Source organism: Apus apus, chromosome 1 (assembly GCF_020740795.1).
Source record: "Apus apus isolate bApuApu2 chromosome 1, bApuApu2.pri.cur, whole genome shotgun sequence".
In the NCBI taxonomy this organism is placed as follows: domain Eukaryota; kingdom Metazoa; phylum Chordata; class Aves; order Apodiformes; family Apodidae; genus Apus; species Apus apus.
This window is the reverse complement of record NC_067282.1, coordinates 74,258,587-74,272,838: the sequence shown is the minus strand read 5'-3', so window position 1 is coordinate 74,272,838 and position 14,252 is coordinate 74,258,587. Positions and strand designations below refer to the sequence as shown.

At 44.7% G+C, this 14,252-nt stretch overlaps 1 protein-coding gene across 1 annotated transcript in view; it reads right to left on the bottom strand.

Moving 5' to 3' along the window:
• The window catches only part of CEP97 (centrosomal protein 97), a 154,903-nt gene that overhangs the window by 93,492 nt on the left and 47,159 nt on the right, over positions 1 to 14,252 (bottom strand). The gene's annotated exons all lie outside the window — the stretch shown is intronic.

Sequence of the window (14,252 nt, the reverse complement as noted above, 5' to 3'; positions counted from 1 at the left end):
CATGAATCCCAAATTTTCCACCCTCCTTTTCACCCGCAGAGGTGGAAACCGTGACCGTCGCCCTCAGCCCCCTTCTCCCCTGCCACTGCCAGCTCTTATCCCCTTGCACAGGTACCCCTCTCCCCAGGTGCAATGGCACAGGAGCCCTCATCCAGCTCCTGCCAGGCCTGAGTTCCAAGGACACAGTCTTGGGAGGATGGGGATTTTTTGCTCATGTACATCAAGAGGGCAACATCCAGAGAGAAGGGGAACGTGAGCAGTTACAACAGATTTGAGTCATACCTCTTCCTCTGTTACCAGAGTGCGTAGTAGGCAGGGGGCAGACACAGAAGTTACCTTGCTTTTAGGTTGCACCATACTGTGGTGGCAAAGCCTCTCGGTTGAGGCCAGCAGTGAGAAGTGAGTAATACAATGCCAAAACAAAAAGTGGGTGAAACCATGTGCTTGAGATTACTGTTAGCAACACTAATGAGTTAACACTGAAATTCACAGGGGAGACTTTTCAGATTTCTGCATTTCAAACAAGTATTTCTGCTTTCCTTGTTTCCACTGAGGTCACCATCTACAACACAAGCATGCGTTTTTGTCCACAAAGATACAATTAGGATTTTTTTAGCACCATGGCTGCTCAAAAAAATATGTAGTAAAACAACACAGTGTTTCTAAAGTACAATATTCAAATTTGAGGTCTATAATTTAGATTATTATACCTGTTTTAATTGGATTAAAAAATATGGGACAGGTGCAACATGAAATTATATTTACCAGCCCATGAGGAGGCAGGAGGGAATTTATTTATATTATTCAAATATTTCTTCCACTGTCAGGTGAAGGAAGGGTTTCACTGGGAATTACCTAAGCAGTTTTCTACTCCAAAGACTGCTGCTGGTTCATGCCATAGATTGAATTTATGCAGTCACAGTAAAATTTGCATATGTAACCCATAAAATGAAATTGGATGCCAAGTAGTGCCAGAAATAGCACAGTCTAATACAGGTGAAAACTCACTTGCTCCCTGATCAGGAACTATCTCCCAAGTACGACTTCTCCTTCATTTAATGAGCCTTTTCATGCAAGTGAGGATTTGTGAGATAAAGCCTTATGTTTTAAGGAGATGATTCTCTGTTGTTCTTCAAAACTTAGATCTCAGTTACGATACCTTAGCCCTGGGTAGATGCTTTTAAGTAATTCCCCGTTGAAAAGCGCTTGCTGGTCAGAGATCCTGTAGCCCCCAAACGTTCTTTGTACACTCGATGGCTTATGGAAGGACCCACGACCCAGCTTTCCAAAAGCAAATCCAACAGATCAGCCTTTGCAATCGCACTGCTGCTAGGTTGCCAGGAAAGCGAGTCATTTTAAGCTAACCAGTAGGGTCTCCAACTACAGCAGAAGATGGATCTCATCTTAGCAAGCAAATGGTAATGTGAATCTGAGAGTCTATAACCCAGAAAATTAGATTTGGTACCCTAGAGTTGCCATTCCCTTTAAAATGTCAAGATTAAAAGCAGATTTCAAACAAGAAGTGGTCTTTCACTGTAGTTCTACTGTGTCAAGGAAGATCCCTAAACCACATGTAGGCACAGACAGACAGCACCTTTATCCTTGCCATTCAGTAACTATTTTTTAATTGATTTAATTGAAGATTAGTCTCTGCGTATGAATGCAAATTACTCTCTAAAACAATTTGAGGAGGTTTTTGTCTTAAAGAGGGTGTGGAACTTCTTTTTCTCTTCTATTCCAAAGTGCTCTACTGAAGGATGAATTGCTGACTTGGTCTCATTTTACCAAGCAAAATCCACTTTGGGCAACACTCTGATACCTGAACTCATATTTGTTTCATCAACGACATCTTCTTTATCAGGTCTTCTGGCACAAATCTACTCCCAGTCAAAGCAGATTAAGACAAGTCTAATTCCACCAAGCTCTGTAACAAAAGGCTCTTTCAAAACTACACACACCCATCAGTTGCACAAGATGAGCTGGCTCCCAGCAGCCTTGTACTCTCAAAGTGCTTCCATGCAAGTTACTGGAAAATTATTGCTACATCTACAAATTGTAATTATTAATGCCACAGACCTTGAGCATTTGTTTTTTGGCCCAAACACTACGTAACATCTGTGGTGACCCAAACCCTGCTAGGTGTCTTCAGCCTAAGGAAGTTCCTTCTGGGCAGGGTGGCGGCCTAAAGCGCTTGCCACCTTTTCTCCTGAGGGAAAACCTGGCACAGCCCATACAGACAGCAACAAACTGGGGAGAATAGGGGGTCAACCGGGAAGGCACAGCACAGCTGTGTTGTCCAGGGGGTTTCATTTTGTTTTGTCCGGGCTGTAACAAAGCACAGCCCTTCAGCCTCCAGAGCTGGAGAAGGCTGCAAGGCATGCACGGCAGAGGATGCCTCAGCTCCCCCAGTGCTGCCCTCTCAGGTTTTTATTGCACCACCTCCATTTACTGGGATGTATCAATAATGCCAGCTAGTGGCCAGTATTAGCAACATTTTTTCCTGAAACCCTCTGATATACACCTGCAAATAGTGGGATCTGCTTATCTTGGTATCTCAGACAACTGCAAAATTAAGAAATAAAATTTATTTGTTTCTGAAAACTGCTCCCTCCCTCACTTCAGAATACAGCCTAGACAAGTAGTGTGGAATTAAAGCTCATCAGCCTTGGTTTAGGTTATATTGATATACTTAATTATTGATACTTTAAAAGGATCTGAAAATACAAGTAAGAACAAAATAAAATCTTGTTGTCTCAGAGCTTGCACTTGCTGGGTAAGGGTCTCATTGCAAAAGCCAGACAGGTTGAAAGCCAACACCTTAGCCTTTCACCACCGACTAAGCATTTCAGCTAATCACACTCACGTGTCTCCCTTTTGCTGCCCTATGAAGAGCCAGGACCAAGAAAAGATGCACTGGACCTGCTGTGCTGGGCTTCCCTCTCCATGAGGCCTCCAGTAACTGTGACCTTGTTACACAGAAACAACTGAGCCAGTGCCCTAAATCAAAGCAAAACCAAGGGGCCTGCTCAGTGTTTGGGGTTTTCTTTCCATTAAAACAGACTTCCACATTCTCAACACCCTTTTAAATTGTAACCATGAGATTTTCTCTTAGAGCTGGGCCCTCATACTGAGAACAGCATTTCAATAATGACAGTGCAAATTCAGACTGCCCAGATTTCAGCCATCTGTAGTTTATCCTTTCCAACACAAGCTTTGTAATCTCAGCTGCAAGGCTGCAGGACAAGGGACGGCTGGGCCGTCCTACAGAGTGGCATCAAGGCAACCAAAGGGAAGCCTCCAACAGAACTGCCTGTGATCCGCCTGGCAAAGCCCACACACAGTGTAGTAGGCAACAAGATACCAGGCAGATGGGTTTGAGGACTCTGCTCAGAAAAATCTGGGCTGCAAAGCTTGGGCAGAGATTTGTGTGTGCTTCCAAAGACATCCTCCCAACACCCTGTGCCATCCCCTATACCTTTGTGTGTAGGTGATTACTGCCAATCTAATTCCTGATGTAACTAGTCCCTTCCTCTATATGGTCAAATGATGTGGCCCCACAGTTTAGTCTCATGTCCTGGCCCCAGGATTGGTAACAGTGCTCTTAAATTACCTCAATTCTGGGATCTCTGGTGAGAGAAACTAGCTCCTTTGGGTGATGCCTGGACATAGTTTCCTCCAGGGCTGCTCCCTAGAGACATCATGAGCAAGACCCTGTCAGTTGTCTCCCTCTATGTTAGCTTACTCTCCAAAAAGGCACCCTACCTCCTCTTCTCACTCAGAAAATCCCCCTGAAGCTATAGCTCCACTTCATACATGCAACAGTTGACAAGAAATAAACTCAAATGACCAGATGTGTCCTGAGGAGGCCACATGGGGTTCGGAAGAGGCCAAGACTGAGAAAAGCTATGTATGGATGTGGCTGGTCAGTGTCCTGGTTTGAGCTATAAGGAAAGGGCTAGCCTTTACATCATCACAGTGTCTGCAGTGCTCAGTCCTTGGGGCACATACTGGGCTGAATGCTATAGGAGATACAGGCTTTAGAGAAATAAGTACATAAAAAAATAAATCATGCCCAGAAAGTGGAGTTTTGCCTTCCCTGTAGAGCAGCAAGTAGTTGCTCTGCCAGGCACACAGTCCCTCCTAACTGTGAGTGAGGAGCATGGCAGCTCTTGGGGCCCACAGTTCTGCAGGTATGGGAGCAGAATAAACGTATCTCCCCGGTCCGTCTCCAAAGCAGCAGCCTGGGACAAGGGTCAACCTCTAGGTAAAGTGACAGAGCACAAACTTCTAGTAATAACTTCATTTCACAACACATTTCTGGAGCAGTATAACCTTTGTGGTATGGCTTAAACTGGGAAAAAAAAAATATGGCAGTTTACAATCCAGTTGCTTAATGCAAGTGAGTATTTGCTGCATGGATGTCAAACACTCCTTGTTCTGCAATGGGTGTAATTAGCTTCCTGCTGCAGACTGTGAGTCGAGGTGTGTGAACACCGCTGCCACACCTCTGTACACTTGCAGCTTTTCCATGCAGCAGGCAAACCCCAAGTCTCCCAGCGTAATTCCCAGTTTGCTTTTAGAATAGCATTGAGAAAACCGGAGGTAAAGGCTTAGTAACTATTCCACTCCTAGAGACTGCTCAGGATCAATACCTGTGTTTGCTTTAACGGTTCAGGAGAGCACACGTCAGCAGGTTGGAAATGGTCCATGACATAGTTTTTCTCTAAAAAACAGTACAGAGGAGTCAGTGTTTCTTCCCTCTTTGCTATACTTGTATTGCTACATTCTTCCTAGATGTTGGTCTCCGAGACTGATGTTCTGGGATTAGCCTGAACTTCAAAAGGGGGCATGTATAATTTTTTCATATTAAAGGAAAACTCAGACTATTTATTTAACATATATATTTTGGGGCCTGCTCCTTTGATCCAACAAATGCCCTAAATCCTGCTTTTTTTGTCGTAGGTTGTTTGATGTTTAAAAAAACCAAAACAAAACTAAATAAGAAGAACTGGGTTTTTCCTAAGTAGATCCATTCACATTGTGTATATAAAGTAGCTGAAATCAGTACAGAGGAACAGAAACCTCAAACCCAGCAAGTCTTACAAAGCTGACTAAGTGGACCTGATTTCTGTACAAGTTTCCCTGAATGTACACCTTGTGTTTGTGGACATTCCTTTCATCATACTCACTGCCCTGGTTAGTCAGGTTTTCTAATAAACTTACATATCTCGTTAGTTCATTATCGCCTTGTAGAAGGAACGCATGGCTAAGAAATATATACAGCACTGACGTCACAGCATGTAAACAAGGAGCTGAAGGCCATTTCCCCATAGCAAACTGCAACATCATATATCACCTGTAAAGGATAGTGTGTGTACATAGATGAGGTAAATGGTGTGCGTTCTTGCCTCAAAATATTTTTCTCGTTACAATATTCCGGTTGAGAAAGGGAGTTAGTGCAGTTTCTCAGTGCTGCTATGGAGTCTCAGTGGAGGTCTAAGGGGCTAAGCATCAGTTTTCCTCATGCGTCATGCTGAAGACCTTTTTCCTCCTAACTCAGGCAAAAAACATGGGCCAAAACCTGTCATTCTGAGCTTACATTAATTTTCTGCTGTCAGATATAGGAGCCTGTAGCCACAGCCACTGTAGCCACAGCTCTGGTGGACTTCTAGATCAGTCTTCCTACCTCCACAAACAAGAACCACTTCAATCGCCTGTAAAACAAAATCACTTTCTAGCAGGGTCTGCAGAAGTGTCCCAATGCAGCATCACTGCTTAACTCTTAAGTACAGGAACAAGAGGAAAAAACACCTTATCGCAGTCAGACTAACAGACAAAAATACAATTTTTCAAACTGCAATCTGCCCAGGACTCTGCTTTTCTAGTCTCTCAGTTTATGCGTAGTAAGGGGTAACCTATCTAAGGTTAAGGTTGCCATACATCAAGGCTTCCCAAATGTGTTCTTTTCTCAAAAATGTTATCCAGGAAAATTCTGAAAGTTTACCCACCTCCTGGACATCTAACTGGGCTGACCGGTCCAGAAATCCCATACACAGTGTCAGCATGCATGCAGATCATCCATGCTGTTGTTACATGGCAGGATTAACACCTGCAGGAAGCCTCAGTACTGATTTGCACAATCCTACACATCCTGTGAGCATATCAGCACCTCAGGGGTGCACATTTATATGCAGGAAAGCCCAAGCAGAAACAAGACAACCACAGTAAAAGACACTTGTACCATGTTAACACTGCAATGATCGTTGAAGGGAAGGCCCTCTTTTTATGTCTTGATCTTATTTCACTGTGTTTTCCAGTATAAAGAGCTTCAATGCCTTCAGTTCAGACTTCCATTCACTAGATAAATCCCAGCTTTCAAAACCCTGTCTGACCTTAGGAAAGTCCTGAAACTCAGCTACAGAGCTGTCCTCCATTAGTCAGACAAAAATTCAATAAACAGGAAATTTTCTCATTTGAAAAAGCACCTAAACCAAGGCAGCCAAGGAAAATTTTACTGTGGTAGGAAAAACGTTAGGTTGCTCCCAAGCAGTGGTACAGAAATTTCCCAGTTGTTTGGCATGAATTGCATATACTAGGACAGATTTTATCTTCAGTTAAATGAGTGCTGGGACAACTGGGACAACATCACTCCATCTCTGGGTCAGAATTCGCTGCCACATAAGTCTCAACCACAGATGTCCTACGTCTGCATAAAGGATATTAATACAAAAGGAAAGGATACCAGTACAGTGGTCTTTCTTGCTTCCTCAGACTTAACAGCCAGTTGCTATGCATTTAGAAGGAAATCCATGACAGCAATGACAAATTTACAGTAATATGCAAATTGTGCACAAGTTAGCATAAAACACCAGGAAAGCTGGAAATAAACCCTTTGATTTGGTGGGGCACAGTGCAAAGCTGCGTTCCCAGGCATTGTCTCCCTCCTCCAGTTCTCAGCTGGGAAAAGACAGCGACCAAAGCCAGACACATCCTGTCTGACAGGACGCTGCTCTTCACAGAAGCTAGCCCATGGATGTTTAAGTTTCCTTTTAATTTCCTGCCAATTTCTTAAGAAGAAAGCAAGAGTAAAAGCAGCTTTTGCATCTGACCTTGCAGGTTCTGTCTCAGGAGCCTGTGACTGAGAGCACAAAAAGTCATGCAGGGGTCTCTCAGCAGCACCGTCAGGACTGAGTTCTGCTGCCCTCAAAAGCCCTGGAGCAGCTAGAAGCCAGGCCAGGCTGCCCGGGCTGGGGCAGGAGGCAGAGCTAAAGGCAGGGATGGGGCTGTGCCTGCCACCCCTCTGCTCCGAGCAGCCCAGGGATGGGAAGAAAAGTTCCCAGCCCCCAGGAGAGCTGCTGGAAGCCCACTTCCAGCAGCTGGTTAATGATGAGATATCCCAACCAGCACCTCCAGGGTGGCAGTGGGGCTCTAGTGCAGGCAGGGCAGGGTGCAGGGCTGAGGCTCCTTGGCTGCCCCAGGCAGCCCAAGGCTCCTCCAGTGCTCGGCCCAGGGAGGCAGAGGGCATTTCCTCCCCACACACACCCGCCTCCTATCCACTGCCATTAAATGCAATGGGAAACTAGTGGCTTGATGTAACAGAAGTCAATAAAAGGTCTAACTAGCCAAAAATAAATCACTTGCCTCAGGAACTTTTGTTTCATTTGGAGCAGAAATATGGCTTTCTTCCCAATGTCCCTAGGTGACATTTGTCCCTGACCAATGGTCACCCAGTCAGACTCACAGAGAGCCCAGAGTATCACTCTCTCTCTTCTCCCTGTGTGCCTCCAGGCAAGTCACAATGGTCCAGATGAAAATACCTGGTTTCCACCTAAACAACTTGCAAGCTATCCATCCACAGCCATACACAAGTCTCCAATGACACCTTGGTACAAACACACCCCCAGATTTAGGGGGATCTAAAAATCCAGACCGCATTTCACCCTCTGCAAGAAGCTTAGAGCTGAGCTGCCTTCCTTGCCTGCCAGATATGGACATGGGTAATGAACCAAGGTGCTGCATAATTGACCTCATGTGGTAAGCCAGAGAAACCTTCAGCAGGCAATGAAAAGAAGTTCATGGTTTAGTTTACTAAACCCCTTAGTATAACAAATTCTAAAGTGAAGTTTAAGTTCATTAAACTTACTTCTTTTCATTCCCACAGACTTCTTTTCTGAATCAGAGGAAAGTAGGTGTAGATCCCTATTCTTATGCATGTTTCCCTGTGTTGTCTCACGCTGGGCCATAACAGTTTACTCCTGTCCTGTGGAAGCTGGCAGGCTTGTACGCTGAAAATGCTCTGCTATTCCAAAATTAGTGATGAGCTGCTGGGAAAGAAACTGCAATCAAGAGTATACAAAACACCTGCTTCTACTAATGATGTTAATTCCATTCACTGCTCTCTAGCTTCCCATCCATCCATCCATGCAAACTCTGGAAAGCTACTACATCCTCCCCTGAAAAAAAGAACATTGTTTCAGAGAGAATTGCTCAAAACAACTAAGCTATTTAGGGGTGTTTTGCCCCTAGATCCACTGAGGGCTTTCAAAAATCCCACCCTTCACTGTGGTTTCTTCACACGTGGCTATTACCCATTACCTTCCCAAAAGCCAACCATTCTTCCGTACCTGACCCCAAAACACAGGCACAATTACTTGCAAAACTATTAGAGAACTAAAAAACCAATGAGAAACCAGTATTGTTCTGATTAATTACAGGTTCTAAACAATAAAGCAAATAAAATTATAATAGTGTACCTGCATATTGGAGGAGTGAAGTTAGAACTGGCTCTATGGGAAACAAGCCAGTTCTGTTCAGCCCTCTGGCAACTGATCGTCCCTTATGGCCACATCTGTGTAAATGATTGAAAAGTTCCTCTGAGGTTTAACAGAATGAAACAGAGAAGCAGCAACAAGGAAACTTTCCCCCAATACTCCCCCTCACTCCTCCCCCCCTGGCCCTCTCAAAAGTTCTGCTTACTCTGCCTTTCTGCTCACAGGAAAAAAAAAAAAAAAAGAAAAAAAAAAAAGACACCTAAACAACCCTTTTCCCCCCCCAGGTTTATTACAACTCCAGGCTGAGGACACATGAGGCTTTTTTTATTGCAGTGGATCACACACCACTTATCTTTCAGCTCTGGTTAACCGGAGGGGGATGTTATGACATGTGAGAGGAAGCAGAAGGGTGGAGGAGGAGGGTGGTGTGAGTGTGGCTCCTTGGACTTTTTCTGTGTGGTGGAATTTCCCAGTCAGGGTAAGCCCTGGCAGGGACATTCCCCTGCCAAAGAGGCTGGCAGGAAACCCCAGGCTGGCGTAATGCTGCCAAAAAAAGGGTCTAGAAGATGCTGATGTGAGTTTCATGGCAAGAACAATGAAAAGGGGCTGTACAACCAGGATGAACAGAAACCTGCAGTGTACCACGTGGCGGGGTTTCTTTCCTGACAGAGACAGAGTCTCCTCCTTGCTCACGTCCTGTCCACACTGCTGCCTGTACAGCTGCAAGCAGTCAAGCTGAACTGTAGCCTTCTCCTGCCTTGATATTAAAGGGTAACTCTGACAAGCAGGTGCCTGTATAGCAGGCAGATAGGAAGCGAGAAATACACAATGTCCCACAGATAATAAAACAACTCCATAGGTGGAGCAGGGCAAACAGCTCTCCTCAGCAACTGACTGGATTTCAGTGGGAGTTGGCCTCAGAAAGGCCAGAACGAGTTTCACAGAGGACAGTGTCACTTAATGTGAAAGCTCCATATAGCCAGAAGATTGAATGAAATTCGCAGAAGCTGTAAAAAAAGATCAAAGAAAAAAAAGTACTCCCCTTTGTTACAGATGCATCAGATGTTAAATAGTGACCTGCCCCAGTAGATATGATAACCTTCAGCACGGATTAAGTTTACAGGATTTTACTTAAAGGAGAACGGATCCATCTGAATAATATTCCCTTTTCTTCTCCTTTCAGCAGCAGCATGTGCCAAGATCATGACGCTTATCAAACATAAGCAAGGACATGACACCCAAGTCTTCACCAGGTTTCCTGCTTCCCAGAGCAAACACTCCCTGGCTTCAATGCCTTTTGTTACCCCTTCCCGAGCGCAGTTGACACATATGGTTCCCAGCAGCCAGCACCAACAAAGTGAAAGCACTGAACCACTTATTCCCCCACCGTTGCATCCCCAGTACCTCCTGTACTAGAACATAGATGTTAAAAACAAGCCAACAAAACAAAAATAATAATTAAAAAAAATCCCTCAAACTTTACCCCCACCTTCACCCTGCCTCAGCAAGCTGCAGGAGGGAGGTAGAAGAGAACATTGCCTTCCCAAAGGTGATAATATTGAAAACTCCCCCCTGCAGGCAGGAAACGCTGCGTGGGCTCCATCTTCCTGTTCGCAGATGTATTGTATCACTGGAACATGTTCAACTGATAATCTTGATGGGCTCAATACTTTTCTTTGAAATAAGGGTGGTTTGTTCCAGCTGGGGCTGGTACTTGATTGCTAGTCAAAGGCCCCAGTGCCCTAAGTCTAGTCTAATGCAGGGCAGTGCCCAGCTGGACCACACTGCCTTGTTCTCTTCTGCAGCAACTGCAGAGCAAATCATTCTGCCATCTGGAACCTGAGAGGCCTCTGGATGCCTTCCCAAGGTACCAAAATTTCTGATTGTAAGGAGGGTAGGCTGCAGACCCAGAGGGTCACAGATGGCCTGACATCACAGGCGGTATGAGCAGCACCTGGAGCATCACTCAGCTCATCCAGTTTCTCCACCTCTGTGTTCCCAGGTGCTGCTGCTTCTTGAATCAGGGCAGCTCAGGTGCTCTGGCTCTTGAAGCCACACGGGACACTTGTTACCAGCTGTAAATGCACGAGAGGTCAGCCCCCTCCTGGGCACCACTCACCTGTGCAAGCAGGCAATTACTGCTGCAAAGAAAAGAAAAATCCAAACACAAGAAACAAATCAAGGCACAGAGGGGCAGAGTAACACCGCTCCAGCCAAACAGCTGATGTGTGGCAGGGTGGGATGAAAAGTCATTACTTCAGCCAGAAATCAATGTATCTACTTGTTGCACAGAAAGGGGGCAACAGGACATCAGGAAGAAATTTGCTGATACAGAGAACCCATGGTTCAAACAGCAGATTAGGTAGTTGGGATTGGAAGATAGACGTGTATTGGATGTGTTTACAAAACTGTAAAAATATTGTAATATCTGCTAGTTTTTGGAACACTTGGATTTTTTTTAATTGGAATTTTAATACAGTATCTTTTTTTCCATAGAGTAACTTTTTTTTTTTTCTATTTTTACTGATCAAAGGCAAAAGCAAGACATGGCAGAAATAAATAGGAATTATAACATGAATGCACAGGGCAAAAATTGTAAAGATGGAACACAGAAAGAATAAACCACTAGAAAGAAGAAACAGCTAAAGACTGAAATAACTGTGCTGCCAGTGGCAAGTAACAATTCCCTGAGAGAAGCTAATTCAGGCAGAGGAAAGAGGGCAGGTGGGACTGGAAAGCATGATTCACCCATCCCAGGGAAAACCAGAGGGTAGGAGCAAGTGGAAAGAACAAGGCATAAGATAGCAAGGAGCTAAAAAAAAAAAAAAAAAGTGAATTTGTTGTGGTTCTTTCACTGCAAGTACTTTTGCCATGCCTCTCAACTGCTGAACTTCCAATGAGCATGTCCCACCTGGAAGCTCTTCTGTGAGATCCTTCAGAGCTGACTGCCATCTCACAGCCAAGCAAGAGTGCTTGTCTTCTGACAAGACAACCTGCAGTAGAGATTTAGAGTGAAAAGGGAGGGCCGAATATCAAGCTGAACAAAAAAATAACAGGTATGTATAGAGGACCCAAGCAAGAGGACAGTGTGAGAAAAGCACTTGCCTATCTTCAGAGCGAGCCAGGGAAAGAAAGGAGTAACAAATGGAATGGCTGGACAAAATTTTTAATGGATGGTTGTACCAGGGAACACTGACTGCCATAGCATTGTCTTCCTGTCAGACCACAGAGTCTGCTAAGTTTTCCATGTTGCAGGAAGAAGTAACTTCAAATGGACTGTTTTATCCCAGTACAGTTTACCCTCTGGAACTTTTTATGACATAGGAAAAAAAATAATCATCTTCAAGATAACATTTAGGGTGAAAGGATCATCCTCTGAAGGGCAGTCTTAAGCCAACTCATGAGTTATCAATGTCTAAATCAGCAACTGAATTTCATTCTAAAATGAACTCCAAGTAAAAGAGCTTCATCCAGCAACGTTTATGCCATTTGTTTTCAAAAGGCAACTACCCAGGAGTCAGAAAACAAACCACCACCAAGACTATTACTTACGTTTTTCATTTGAGAGTCATCCCAGGCTCTTTTTCAGTGCCTCAAAGCCCTCTGCTGGCCACATTCATTAAGAATTCACTAATCTATTATACTCACGCCAGCTGACACACACAGGATGTGGAGGAGGGTATGCTGTACTTTCACTTAGGTTTAGTGATGTACTCACTCTGCATCTGGGGCTCATACAAAGTAACTCACACACTCTTCATTCTCTAGGGTCCTCCCACAAATCCCTCTCTCCCATTTTAGGCAGAGAAACTTCTGTGCAATTCACCATGACAAACTCTCAGAGCAGACCTGCTTATTTTACCCTAAAAAAGGCTACAGAACATCCCCACAAGTGGCTAGTAACATCAACAGGGAAGGAGGACACAGCAGTTTTGACAAGATTTGAGAGTCACTGCTCATCTATGAGCCAGGTTGCCCTTTGTGATAGTTCAGATCAGACTGACAAATACTGTGATGAATTAACATTTCAGGAAAGACTCAAAGATCCAGATTGAGGGAGAAAATAAAACATTTCCTCAATTTCAACTACATTGCTCCTGTATTCTAAGTAAGATAGCTGATGCTGGAACACCTTGCTAATTGAGGATGCAATGCTAAACCATGGGGTGAGTACGCGAAGCCCCATTCCAACCAGATCACAAACCATGCAGTCTCAGCTCTGCCAGTCCCAGTGAACCTCCTATCCCTCTGTCTGGCAGAATGAGCCTCAAGCTCCCTCCCTGCCTAGCACCTGTGCCACAAGTTACATGCCTTCTCTGAGTCACCACAAGTTCTGAACAACACAGGACAAAAGTCTGCCTGTGCACTCCTTATTCTGGCTGTAAATGCTTTGAATTTGTTTCTGAAAAGTTCCCCTCCTGTGTTATCCATCATGTCTACAAACACATGAGAACACAATATACAGGACTCCAACCAACTGTAAGGAGAACATTTGGAACAGTACCTAACACATGATTGGTATGACCTTGCTGTTGGGGAGGAAGCAGAGAAAGAGGTGGGTGAGGAAAAGCTGTTCCTTTTTTTTTTTTTTCTTCACATTTGAAGAAATATAATATGCTTATGTATTCCAATGTGCTGTATCAGAGGAGTGATTCTGTTCCAAAATTGGTGCTGCCTCCAAAAACCTCCACATGACCAAATCCCCAACTTTCTTCATCTCCCTGATGTCACCTTTCATTGCACCAGAACAAGACCTTTCATTGCACACTTTACTTCCTTCAACCCCTTCCTACCCTTTTTCTTCTCTTTCCTACTCCTCACTCTCATTTCCCCTTTAAGAGTGCCAGGGGCCTGTTCTCACACCACACTGAAAAGCATCTTATGCTTTGCACTGTCTCTCCTCCATTTTTGGCTAAGTAAGGACTGACATACGTGGGACACGAGGGCAGTAGACTTCCTGTGTCCAGAGTAAAATGCTGCTGATAAGGTCTTTGCCGGGAAAAAGGCCTTTGCTGGGAAAAAGGCCTTTGCCCTGTTACCTAGTGTCTGTCAGGCACTGGCAAGAGCAGGAAGAGGCACAAACTCAGTTCTTTGTGTCGGACAAACATAAGATGAGCACCCTAGAACACACCACTGGCCCACCTGGCCTCCTTCAGCAGTCACCATTGCATGAGAGGGGGAACAGAAAATCAGAGCAAACACTTAGCAACACTGCCTCAATGTACCTTCTTGTTGTTTCCAGAATTTCTAGTTCAGGGATTTTTCTGAGCCAGGCTATTTTTGGCTATAAAAAGAGGAAATCAGCACAAAGGGCAATGCGCTCACCCTGCTTACTTCTTCCCCAGCTGTGAATCCTGGCTGCAACCCAACTCTGAGGCAACCCTGTAGTCATCTCCCAGCTCCTCCACTCTGGCCCCCCAGGCAGCCACTCTGTCCCTCTCTCTGTGACCCTGCAAACACAGCTCTTAGGCTCATGTGGCA